At 39.5% G+C, this 11,159-nt stretch overlaps 1 pseudogene; it reads right to left on the minus strand.

Moving 5' to 3' along the window:
- Nucleotides 1–1,545: 1,545 nt before the first annotated feature.
- On the minus strand, nt 1,546–9,971 carry LOC109444431 (small ribosomal subunit protein eS1; annotated as a pseudogene).
- Between the last annotated feature and the right edge of the window lie 1,188 nt (nt 9,972–11,159).

The following is an 11,159-nucleotide window of genomic DNA, read 5'->3' on the forward strand; positions in this document are numbered from 1 at the left end:
AAGCCTATCAACTTTGAAGTATGCAGTACAAACCTGATGCCTCTGACAGTCAAAAACTAAATTCACCCTAAAGAAGCAATTTAGTATTCAACTCAGAAGAGATTATGTCTCCCTATTCCTAGTATGACACAGCCTTCAAGCTCCAAACTGACACTGCTGACCCTATGAAAGCTCTCCCCTTTATTATAATAAGAGGAGTTAATTATAATACGTATGAGAAAAATGCTATTTTTCAAGTAACGAAATATCAACTTTGGTTGACTGTGATGCTTGCATTGGGAGCTTTACTCTGTCAGCTGTGTAGGATGTTAGTAGTCTTGATTTATAATAAGCTAGTAAACACTAGTAGACTAGTTCCTAAAAGCCTGGCGCAGCTGCAGGTACCCAAAGATAAGTAAGCGAAGAGATTGTTTTATTTCCAGGGAGAAAAGGTGCTATCGCAATCAATAGGATTGCTTTTACAGATAATTTTCTTTGTTTTGCGGGTTTTTTGGTTTTGCTTTTGTTTAGCTCTGTTAATTCTGTTACCCTGGCACCTGCAGGCAAAGGGTATGGATATTTCCACTTTTCCCTTTGTTTTATTCTGAAAGCCTGAGCCAGCGATAATGACCAAGCTCTTGGAGTTTTCCAGTTGATTATAGAGAAGTGCATTGTATTCCACAGTATATTCTTGCAGCCCTGCCACCAGATGAAAGAAAGAGCATAAAAGCGCCAGCAAAGCTGGGACTCTTCTCTTCCTGCTCTAACATGCCATCAAATAGGGACGGGGCACTCAACTGATGTAGGCATTCTGTTGTTCACGTTCCCCAAGTTCAGCTGAGAATGTCTGAGATCAACAGGTGGCCTCACTAATGGAACAGATTCACTCATTGTTTGTGTGTTTAATGAATCATTGAGTTACTGATCAGCGGAGAGCAATGGAAGCTGTTCAAACAGAAAGGAAGCACAGCCGTGAGGTGGTGCCGCGGCCATGCTCTTTGAAGCCCTGCTGGCCCCTCGGGGAGGGCAAGAGGCTTGGGGGTTTACTCCCTAAGGTTCCCAGAGAAGCTGGTAGCAAGAAGAGGGTGTTATTTCTAATTGGATGATGAAAGTCAGCTCAAGGGACACAGACCAAAGGGCAAAATGTAAGAAGGGGAGGAAGTGAAAACAACTGAATCAAAGGCTGAGGTAAAACTGAGAGACAGGTGCTTGCAGTGAACTGTGCAGTAACCCTCATCTTGTCCCTCCGGCTCCCCCACCATCCTTACCCCTAGTCCTCAGGAAGTAACCAAATGAGGACAGACTGTGGGGAAGGACCAAAAAAGGTAAGAAAAAGCAAGGCTTAGGATTCAGATGCGGATTTCCCTACAGTTCATGGTATAGTGACAGTCTGTCATATTGGGAGGTAAGGCTGACACTTCTTTGTGAGAACCCCACATGTTGCACCAAGCTTTCTAGTGAGTAGTATTTGACAGAAGGTGTATCAGAATTGTATTTGCTGGACTGTGCTTTTCTTTCTTTCCCACAAGTAAGACTTTATATCCGACACCATTCAAAGTCAGAATTTTAAGCAGATTCTTGGACAGGTGGCTCACACTCTCCAGCTCGTTCAACTTTATCACCTGTCTCATCCCCAGGAACTTTTCCAGAACTATTGCCTTCACCACTAAGCTTCACGAGTTCTCCCAATTCAAACTTGGGCTTCTTCAGCATTCTTACTTTTCTCATGAACACATCATAAAGAGAATAAATAGATTGGCAAGACTTTCCTGCATCTTTCCCAGTGCTATCTGGAATCCATTTATTGACTATTTCTTTCAAGTCACTTGTTTGTATCCCTTGGGTCATGATTTCCATCATCTTCCGGATTTGGCAGACCTGTAGGTAGGTGCTAAGTGTAAGAAGAGTTCTTCCAAGCTGTTTGTTTGTTTGTTTGTTTGTTTGTTTGTTTGTTTTTAGTAAAACCAACACAGAACAGATGAAGCAAATAATCATTGGTAATTTTGACATCAACATGAGCTTCAATTATGGTCTGCCATCTTTTTGAACATGGAGCACATTTTTTCATGGGTAAGATGTATATCACAAAAGTTGGTCAGGCAATTTGTGCCCTGAATAGCCTCAGTAATTTGCTTGGATTTTCTAAATGCAACTTCATCGTCCTGTAGAGCAACAAGCCTCACTTTTAAAACATGATCCTTGAGGCCGTCAGGTGCAATTTTGGTTCCTTGAGTCCTTGAAACTAATGTTTTTCTGTATTTCTTACATTGAACATAGCTGGTGCTTTCACACTGTAACAGTCTTTCTTAGAACAAACCAGTTCTTCTTGGTTCCCTTTTTGTCACATTGTGTGGGCTGTGTTTTGCGTGTGTTTTTTTGTTTGTTTGTTTTGTTTTGTTTGTTTTTTTAAAGCTGGGGGACATATGAGATAGGGCAGAATGTGGTTGTTCAGGCCTGCATCATATGAGTAATCCGTCTAGATGACCCTCCATATTCTCTTTTTTCCTTGTCTTCGGCTGTATATTGATACCTAGGGTTGGCCTTGAAGATTTCAGAGTTTTTGTCAAGCTTGGTTCCCCTTAGCCCTCAGAGTGACCAAGCAGAGTCCAGGATAGCTGGAGTGCCCCAGAGGGGCACATCAACTGTTAGTAATCTCCTCCATTTACCTTAGTGCAGTGTACAAACATTAACTCCTTCTACATGTGCCATAAAAAACAAAAAGTGAGGAAGAGTTCCAATGGACTCTGAAGTTCCTTCCAGCCCTGTTATCTTTGATTTGAAGCCATCCCCTCATTCATACTTACATCCCAAGACAAAGACAGGGAAGATGCTCTTTTTGTCCATTAAAGATCACCTGGAAGGAATGGGACTTTTCTCTATTACATTCTCCTTCAAGGACAGAGAGAAAAGGGGAGAACACAGAAAAGAGAGAGAGAACAGAAAGGCTGTCAGAGTCCACCCGTGAGCTAATGGGAGGGAAGCATGAGAAAGGAAAAAGCACAGTCGCATGAAATCTGGGAGACTCAGGCCAGAGAATGTGGGTGTCACTTCCATCACATCTGGTTGGTGGCAGATATTTGGGCAATAAATCCTGCCCTGAATAAGGTCCAGAGCAGTGACAACAAGCTTCTATTCCACCAGCACATCTCTTGCTATGGATTTGTGTTTAATCAAGCCAGCCTCAAATCCTTTTAGAACTGAAGATCTCATCTAATGCAAAATGAATCTCCATCCATATGTCCTCTTCAATAAAGCCTTCTTTTCAACACAGAGAAGGATGTGAAAGCTATTGCTCCCTTAGGCGATGTCATTGCTGTTTGAAAAACCAAGATGTATATATACACATATGTCCTGTGTGTACATAACTTACAATACAATTTTATGATTCAGAATGTTTGTATGTACAGTGGAATGTTAGCTCCTCCCAGACACAGAAGCTGCACCATATGTCTTTGTAATGGGAATGTGTCCCGATCCTAGAATAAAGGGGTTGCATTTGGTCTGTCACATTAAATAGTCAAACTAAGCGTTCACCATTGAGATAATGCATAACTGCCCTGCAAAGATGTTTATAAGCTCCCTTTTTATACAAGGTACGTGAAGGATAATTCCACATTTTTATGTCTTTTTAAAATCTTTCAAACACTTATCTAATATTCATTATATAACATGCATTATGTAACAAACATTGTTAGAAATGTTTCTACAGATATTAATTTGTTTGATTCTCTATGAGGAAGATACTATTATCACCCCATTTTACAGGTGAAGAAATGAGGAAGAGAGATTAGATCATCTGCCCAAATTCACATAGCTAGTTAGTGGCAGAGCTGGGATTCAGACTCATGCAGTCTATTGCCACAGTCTGTGTGTTCGGTAACTACACTATGCTCCTCGATTGCTTTAATAATTGACCAACCTTCATCCATGTTTGTTTTGTACCCACACACACACTCCCCTGCCCTCCCCCCATTCTTACCCAGTCATTTAGACAGGTCCTACCCAAGCCTTATGGATCAACACCAAGAAGTCTGAAGCGTGATCCTGGCTATAAAAATCCTTCTTGGCAAGTATGACAGCTGAACATAGGCTCTTGGTGAAAAAGAAAATTATTTTCCCTATAAAATTTAATTTTTAACAAGAAGCAAATGTTCAAACTATCCCACTCTATAGAAAATAGAATCTACTCTATAAGATTGACTTTGCCCTTGTGATTTTCTAGTTGTTGTAGAATGTAAGTCAAAAAGAGGATGATCATGGCATATTTTAAAGACTAGGTACTTAAATGTTTAACGGCATTTAGGAGTCCCACTTTTTTAGCATTCAGGAAGAGTTTAGTGGAAAGTGCCAAGGACTGCGTGTCAGAAGAGCTTGTTTCCAGTCAGAGCATTACCAAGGTTGGCTGGTAGAGATGGAGTGACAAAATTCACCCCTCCAGGCTCTGTTTCTTGTTTTTGAAATAAGAAGAGCAGAGTAGGTGATCTCTAAGGTCTAATCCAATTCTAGGACCATTTTGAATTTACTCTCCCTCTGGCCCACAAGGCCTCTTGTGATCTGACTCCTGACAAATTTTCCAAACTTACTTTATATCCCATCCTGGCTTAGCACCAGCCACATGGGCCTCCCTCTTATGTTTCAAAACACTTAGCTCCTTCCCAGTTCAGTGCCATTTCACTAGCAGGTCCATCTACTGGGATACTCTTTCCCTGCATCATTACCCAGTTGGCTCTTTTTATCATTCAAGTCTCTAAATAACCTCTCTGGTCACCTCTTCAGTGAGTCTTTCCTTAACATCTAAGGAAAACTATTCTCCCACCCCAGTACTAACTCCCCATCCATCACCCTGATTTACTATCACCTATCACCATCTGATGTTTTCTTATTTACTTGTTTGCTTATTTGTTTGTAGTCTGTCTCCTCTCATTAGGTATAAACCTCATGAGAGTGAGACATTCTCTATCTTATTTGTCATTGTATCTCCAGTGCCTAATAGTGCAGTAGCCACTGAGCTCAGCAAATCTAGGGCTTGCAAAAGAGGCAAAAACGGCCCCTAGAATCTAAAGGCAGCAGGATTCCTTTCTGAGAGTCACATCAGGGAGCAAAGGGATCACTTGGTACTATACTTTGCCTTTCTTATTCAATTTAGTGATTTCAGAGCCAGTATCAAGGGGACTGCACAGACCCACATCACAGGAGGTAGGTTGTGCATCCTTTCTCTCCTGCTGAAATCACTCAGTGATAAGCTATGAATCTATCTACCTCTCAGCGATAAGCTATGAATCTTCAGTGACATCTTGTGCATTTATATTACCTGCCTCACAAGCAGAAACTAGCCTGTCCACCTAAGGAGACCAGCACCCCACTGCTGAGGACAACTGTGCAGCTCCGGTTCTACAGATTTTGAATTTCAGGATCTGAGTGAGGGAGGGTCAAGTCTCATAGCCAGTGGGGCTTAGAGTGTCTGGATGCTGAACTCTAAGTGGTGTTCTGTGGCAACAAGAAACCTGTCAGGTGTAATGCTACATCAGCTTAACACTAACTGAAGCTGATTTGATGCTGGCTGCTGCCCAGATGCAAGGGTATTCCTTGTCCCCTAATACAACGTATCATATTAGACCACAGTAAACACTCTGTCTTGGATCTCTGACCAGGCAGAGAAAAGCCTATAAGGCTTAATGAAGGAAGCTGAGTGGAACTTCTGGGAGGGACAGCTACAGAAGCTGCTCCTCCCAGCTCAAAAGGAAGACAGAGATGCTTAACTCACAACCACTTCCTTAGGGCCAGAGGCAGGGTCCCCACCCAGGTGAATCACCTGGGACTAAAGTAGAATAAAGAGGAACAACACCAGTGAAGTCACGGTTGATGTCAGAGTGTCACCATCTGGATTTTTTAAGTGGGGGCTGGGCCCCTGTGTGGAATTGTCTCAACACACCCACAGCCCAGGGATAGAGTTCACTTTATCATTTTATGGTTAATTGACTTTGCCTTTTCCTTCTCCCCTCCAACCAGTTTTAGAACTTCAGATTTATCAAGCGACACCCTCAGACTCTCGCTCTCTCAGATTCCTCCACTCACTTCTCAGGACCTCCTACATCAAATACCTTGTATAATGACAAGTCGGGACTAGTAATTTTCTATCCTATCATAAAAAGATTACAGGGTCAGAGATTTCAGCACTTCATTGCCCCAGCCCAATACTGGGTCAAGAAGTTCTTCCTTAAGCATTACTAACGTATTTCTTGCCGCAATGTCAGCACATTTCTTCTTTTCAATTTACTGTGGAGAAGCAAAATAATGAGTATCCATATTCTTCATGATAGTTGAAAACAGTGAAATCAGCCCTTAGCTTTCTCTCTCGCTCCACTAAATTTTATGAGAGGCCATGCTCTCACCACTATAATTTATCTGGTAATCCTTTTCTGGACTTAAATTCTTTGCATCTTTTTTAAAATGAAGACGTCAGAACTGTGCATATTGCTTTCATAAGGTCCTTGGCAAGTCTTGGAGCAACAAAAAGTTTCTTTCCAATTTGTGATGTACAGTTTCCCCCATTTTCGATATGGAATGCTCTGCTGACTCACATTCAACTTGCATTTGGATCTCAGGTCTCTTCCTATCACCCAGTTCTTTCCTGAACAGCACTGACTGCACTAGTTTTAGTTCCTAGGTGCACTGATCTTATACCAACCTTATCATCTTTCAGAAAGTTGTCTTCCTAAATTTCCCAAGTTTACTTACATTTATTGTTTGGTCATTGGAGATTTCAGAAAACCCAGTCAACTGAGACAAGATGTCTGACAATATGGAACAATCCTGGACCTAAGAAGATACTGAGGTAGCAAACTTGGACTCTCTCAGGTTTACCCTGAGCCTTTGGAGACCACAATTTGTTCCAGACTTCCTGCAGTGATGTGCCCCCCCGATTGATATTAGGTCAATCTGGGCCTCACCTCCCAAATCATTGTTTGAAGTCCATTCTCAGCTTCCTCTGTTCCCTCGACTTATTTTCATTCACACACATACTACCATGTTGTTCTGTGTGTCTAACTATATTTTTTTGCTTCTTTCTCTCATACATACTGGGTCAATTTTTTCTAAACATCATTAACTACATTCTTTTTCTGCCCCTAGGTATATTGCCCTCACCCCAACTTAATTTTCTTTTAGATAACTGGCTTCCCACATTTACCAAGTTTACTTACATTTTTCTTCCCCTTTCCTTGGAGGTTTTGGCAGACTCAGCCAGGAAAGACGGCCCAGGATAGTCCCAGTTTACATTTGTAGTTTCGGCATCATCATTATTATAGCACTTCTTTTCACTCTCAAAGGTGTCTTGGTTTGAAAAGTAAATTATATGGTCACCCTACTGATAGAGCAGGCTGACTCTCTGCTATTCTTTCAGACTGACTCGGAACCATACCAGATACGTGAGGGCACTGTAACTTCTTCCAGAACTTTAATTAGAGGCTACACTTAGTCCTCCCTCTGGAACTAGATTTGATGGTCTAGTATGAGTATCTGGACCCTAGCAGAGTTGCGATGGCACTGTTTAAGACTTTGGGCTGATCTTTCTAGCTATGGGGCCCAGGAGTGTTAGATGATGACTGCTCTGATTCTATGTATATATCAGGAAGATGCAGTATAGTGTAGCAATTAAAAACTGGAATTTTGGAGCTGGACAGCTTCAGTTCAAATACTTGTTCTGTCACTGACATTTATATCATTTAATTGGGGCATATAAATCTGTATACTTCAAGAGAGCTCTGAGACAGTATTTGCACATGCACAGACCCAACACTCACTAGCAGCTGTGGATTTCCCATGTCACAAGATCTAATAATATGGATATGTCATGGGTGACTCAGCTCCAGGCCAGCTTGCTCATTCCTCTCTAATTCATGGGACAATAAGCTTGCAAAATTTCTCTGGCATTACAACTTCCCCTCTCCAAGACAGACTCAACAACTGTTCCCCTCTGGATTCTCAATAAAGGTTGAATTATGTCATTCATTGAGTCATTCACAAAGCACAGGTTCTCTCAGATACACAGTGTTAAGGGCTATAAGAGATCTAAAGTGGTTTAGATCCTAACCACAAATAGTGTATTGTTGAGCTGGAGATACCAGACATATGCACACAAAAATTAAATGACATGTAAGACATTGGACTTAGAAATGTTACAAAGAAATATAATGATCAACTGTCAAATGAGTGTGACCTCACATAAAATCTATAGAAGATCACCTAGGAATGAAGACATCAAGAGAATCAAAATCTAGAATAAGATGGAAGTAATGGATTTGGGAAGAAAAAGATAACTGTTAGACAGGCACTAAACTTCAGATTCAGATTAATCTAGTATTTGGCATCAATTTCTAGGAGGTCAAATAGCTGCATGTCGACTTCAATATCATTTTTTAGTACGCCGGAACTTGTAAATGATCAGTGATCACGTGATTGTACAGTTTCCAATCATATTTAATGAGCATAACAATACCAGGAAGATGACCAAAACATGGCATTTGGATTAATATTTTTAATGGAACTGCCAACTTTTTATTTTGCTAACTAAATGCATTAAGAATATAACCAACACAACCATTTCATAAAAGGATATTTTGACACCAAAAAAGTAGATTAGACATAATCAGACAATTTTAATATTTTAATATTAACTTTCAATTAGAGGTCAGTATTCTAAATATCATTAGAGTAAAAATATACCTTATTTGCTTTATGTGCTAACAGTATCAGTCATTAAAATTTAAAAATATATTTGTGATTATAAAAGTTACATGCTTTATGAACTAATCATAATTATAATAGCTAATAATTTGTGTAAAAATTAATAACTTCTAATAAGTAACTATAAAATAATAGTTTGACAACTAACAGAAATGTTGAGAAAGTGTATTTACTTAATAAATTAGGAAGAATGTTATCTCACATGTTCACAAAAATTTAAATAATACAAGATATAATACTAGTGATTAGGTTTATTGTAATTCTTATCTTTATATAATTGTTTATTACATTACTGTAAAAACTTTTGCTTAAATTATAGTCTGCTTTTCACAAAAAGTTGGTGAGATGTTATTAAATGTGTCTCTTTTGTATCTCATACAGCAGATATTTAGACTGGCAGAATCTACCAGAAATCTTATTTTTACGTTTGATAGCATTTAGGATTAATAATGAATTCAACTAGGTTTCTACTCTTCCTGGTTCCTGAAGGATTTCTGGACCTCAAACAGTGATCAACACAGTGAATCTTATTGAAGAAATGATGGTACAATGGAAAAATCAAGAAAGGAAAATTTCATGTACCTGTCATTGTCAATGGAACAAACGTGAAGATTCCATGAATGATTTCGAAAACACAGACATATGATGTCTTGTTCATACTGTTCATATGTGTGCTCAGAAAGTAATTCTAGGCTAGAATAATATAACAGAATAACTGTCATCGGCAGAAAGATGTTGTGCCATTGTGATCCGTCTCCTTTAGCCAAAGATAAAGTTGATGCATAAGAGATGCGAGAACTGCCAGGTACTTATATAAGGTACACAAACAATATTGAATAGCAGCTAATACATGTTTGTTTGTTTGCTTGTTTGTTTGTTTTTTTAATTTTATTTATTTATTTATTTAAGTGTGTTTTTCCAGGACCCACCAGCTTCAAGTCAAGTAGTTATTTCAATCTAGTTTTGGAGGGCACAACTCACAGTGGCCCATGTGGGGATCGAACTGGCAACCTGTTGGTAAGAGCACCGCGCTCTAACCAACTGAGCTAACTGGCTGCCCCTGCTTGTTTGTTTTTAAAGGCTGCTTGACAAAAGAATGCTTTCACCTTTTTCTTTACAGATAGCAGCACCAACACAGCAGGACCTACTTCCACCAAGGTCAGCTGTAGGGAAGAAGTCTGTGTGCTAAAACCTGCTGAAGGAGTAGCAGACAGAGAAGTGCTGGGAGAAGGCAACGATTCCTCCATGGTACCTTCTGTAAAGATCCCTCCTAACATTCCATGCACGGCTTGCCTAAAATAAGAACAAACATGCAGAAGGAAGCTCTGAATGGTTTTGTTATCTGGAGACCCAATTAGTTTGTCCCACTGACAAATTTCCATAACCAAATTCAAGGACAACTTTTTTCTCAAGTGATTGTGGGAAGCAGCAAGAACATGTAAAATACTAGAAATAAACAATTTAAATGAGAGTAAAAATATCTTAAATTAGCTTTCGAAAATAGAAAATAATTCCAAGAGTTTTCTAATTTAATAATCATGTATTGGGTACCTCCGTAGCACTGATTTGAAATCATACTGCCTGGTTTAAATCCCATCTGAGTCACTTGTTGGCTCTATGGCCTTGGGTTAGATATTTAAATGTCCCTCAGTTTTCTCATCTATAAAGTAGGATTAATCTTAATACCCACTTCATAGGGTTGTCTTGAGCATTCAGTGCTTGTAAAGCACTGGGAATAATAGTACCTGGCAGATAACATACATTATGTAGTATTTGTTAAATTAAAACGAGATGTGTCAGTCATAACCATGCCTGGAACACAGTGCACCGGTAAGCTTTTGTGAGGTTATTTCAAAGAAATTGTGTCATCACCATCAACTAAATCTTCAAGTTCAAGAGTTGAAGAGGACATAATTTGATATTTTAGTTAATTAGTTTTAGAGAGAAAGGAAAACTTAAAAATGTGATGGTAACACTGCTCTCTGCTGAAGCCCATACTGGCAGAATTATCCAAAAAATATCTTGCTTCTTCATCGACCTCAGTTGAAATGAGTGAAAGGTGAACAATTGTTGATTGAATTAAATTTGACCAAACTTACAAAGCACCAGTTAAGAAGTGGTGTCATGAATGCTAATGGAAGAAAACATATAGAAGAAAGGGACACATGACAAGGTCATGGACTTCAGGAAAGTAAGAAGGATACAAGGTAAGGAAGGGACAATGGTTCACTGGATTAGGAGACCCTGGTGACCTTCAAAGGAACAATTTCACTAGAAGTAATAGGGAGGCCAGATTACGAGAAGTTAAGGAGGGTGCTCTCTGGGGAAATTTGAAGACAAAGGAAAGAAACATGGAGGATGATTCCTATAGATGTTAACAGTGTTAAAAAAAAAGAAAAGAAAAAGAAAAAATCTTTATCACATGGGAAACCCAC

Source organism: Rhinolophus sinicus, linkage group LG03, assembly GCF_036562045.2.
Source record: "Rhinolophus sinicus isolate RSC01 linkage group LG03, ASM3656204v1, whole genome shotgun sequence".
Classification (NCBI taxonomy): domain Eukaryota; kingdom Metazoa; phylum Chordata; class Mammalia; order Chiroptera; family Rhinolophidae; genus Rhinolophus; species Rhinolophus sinicus.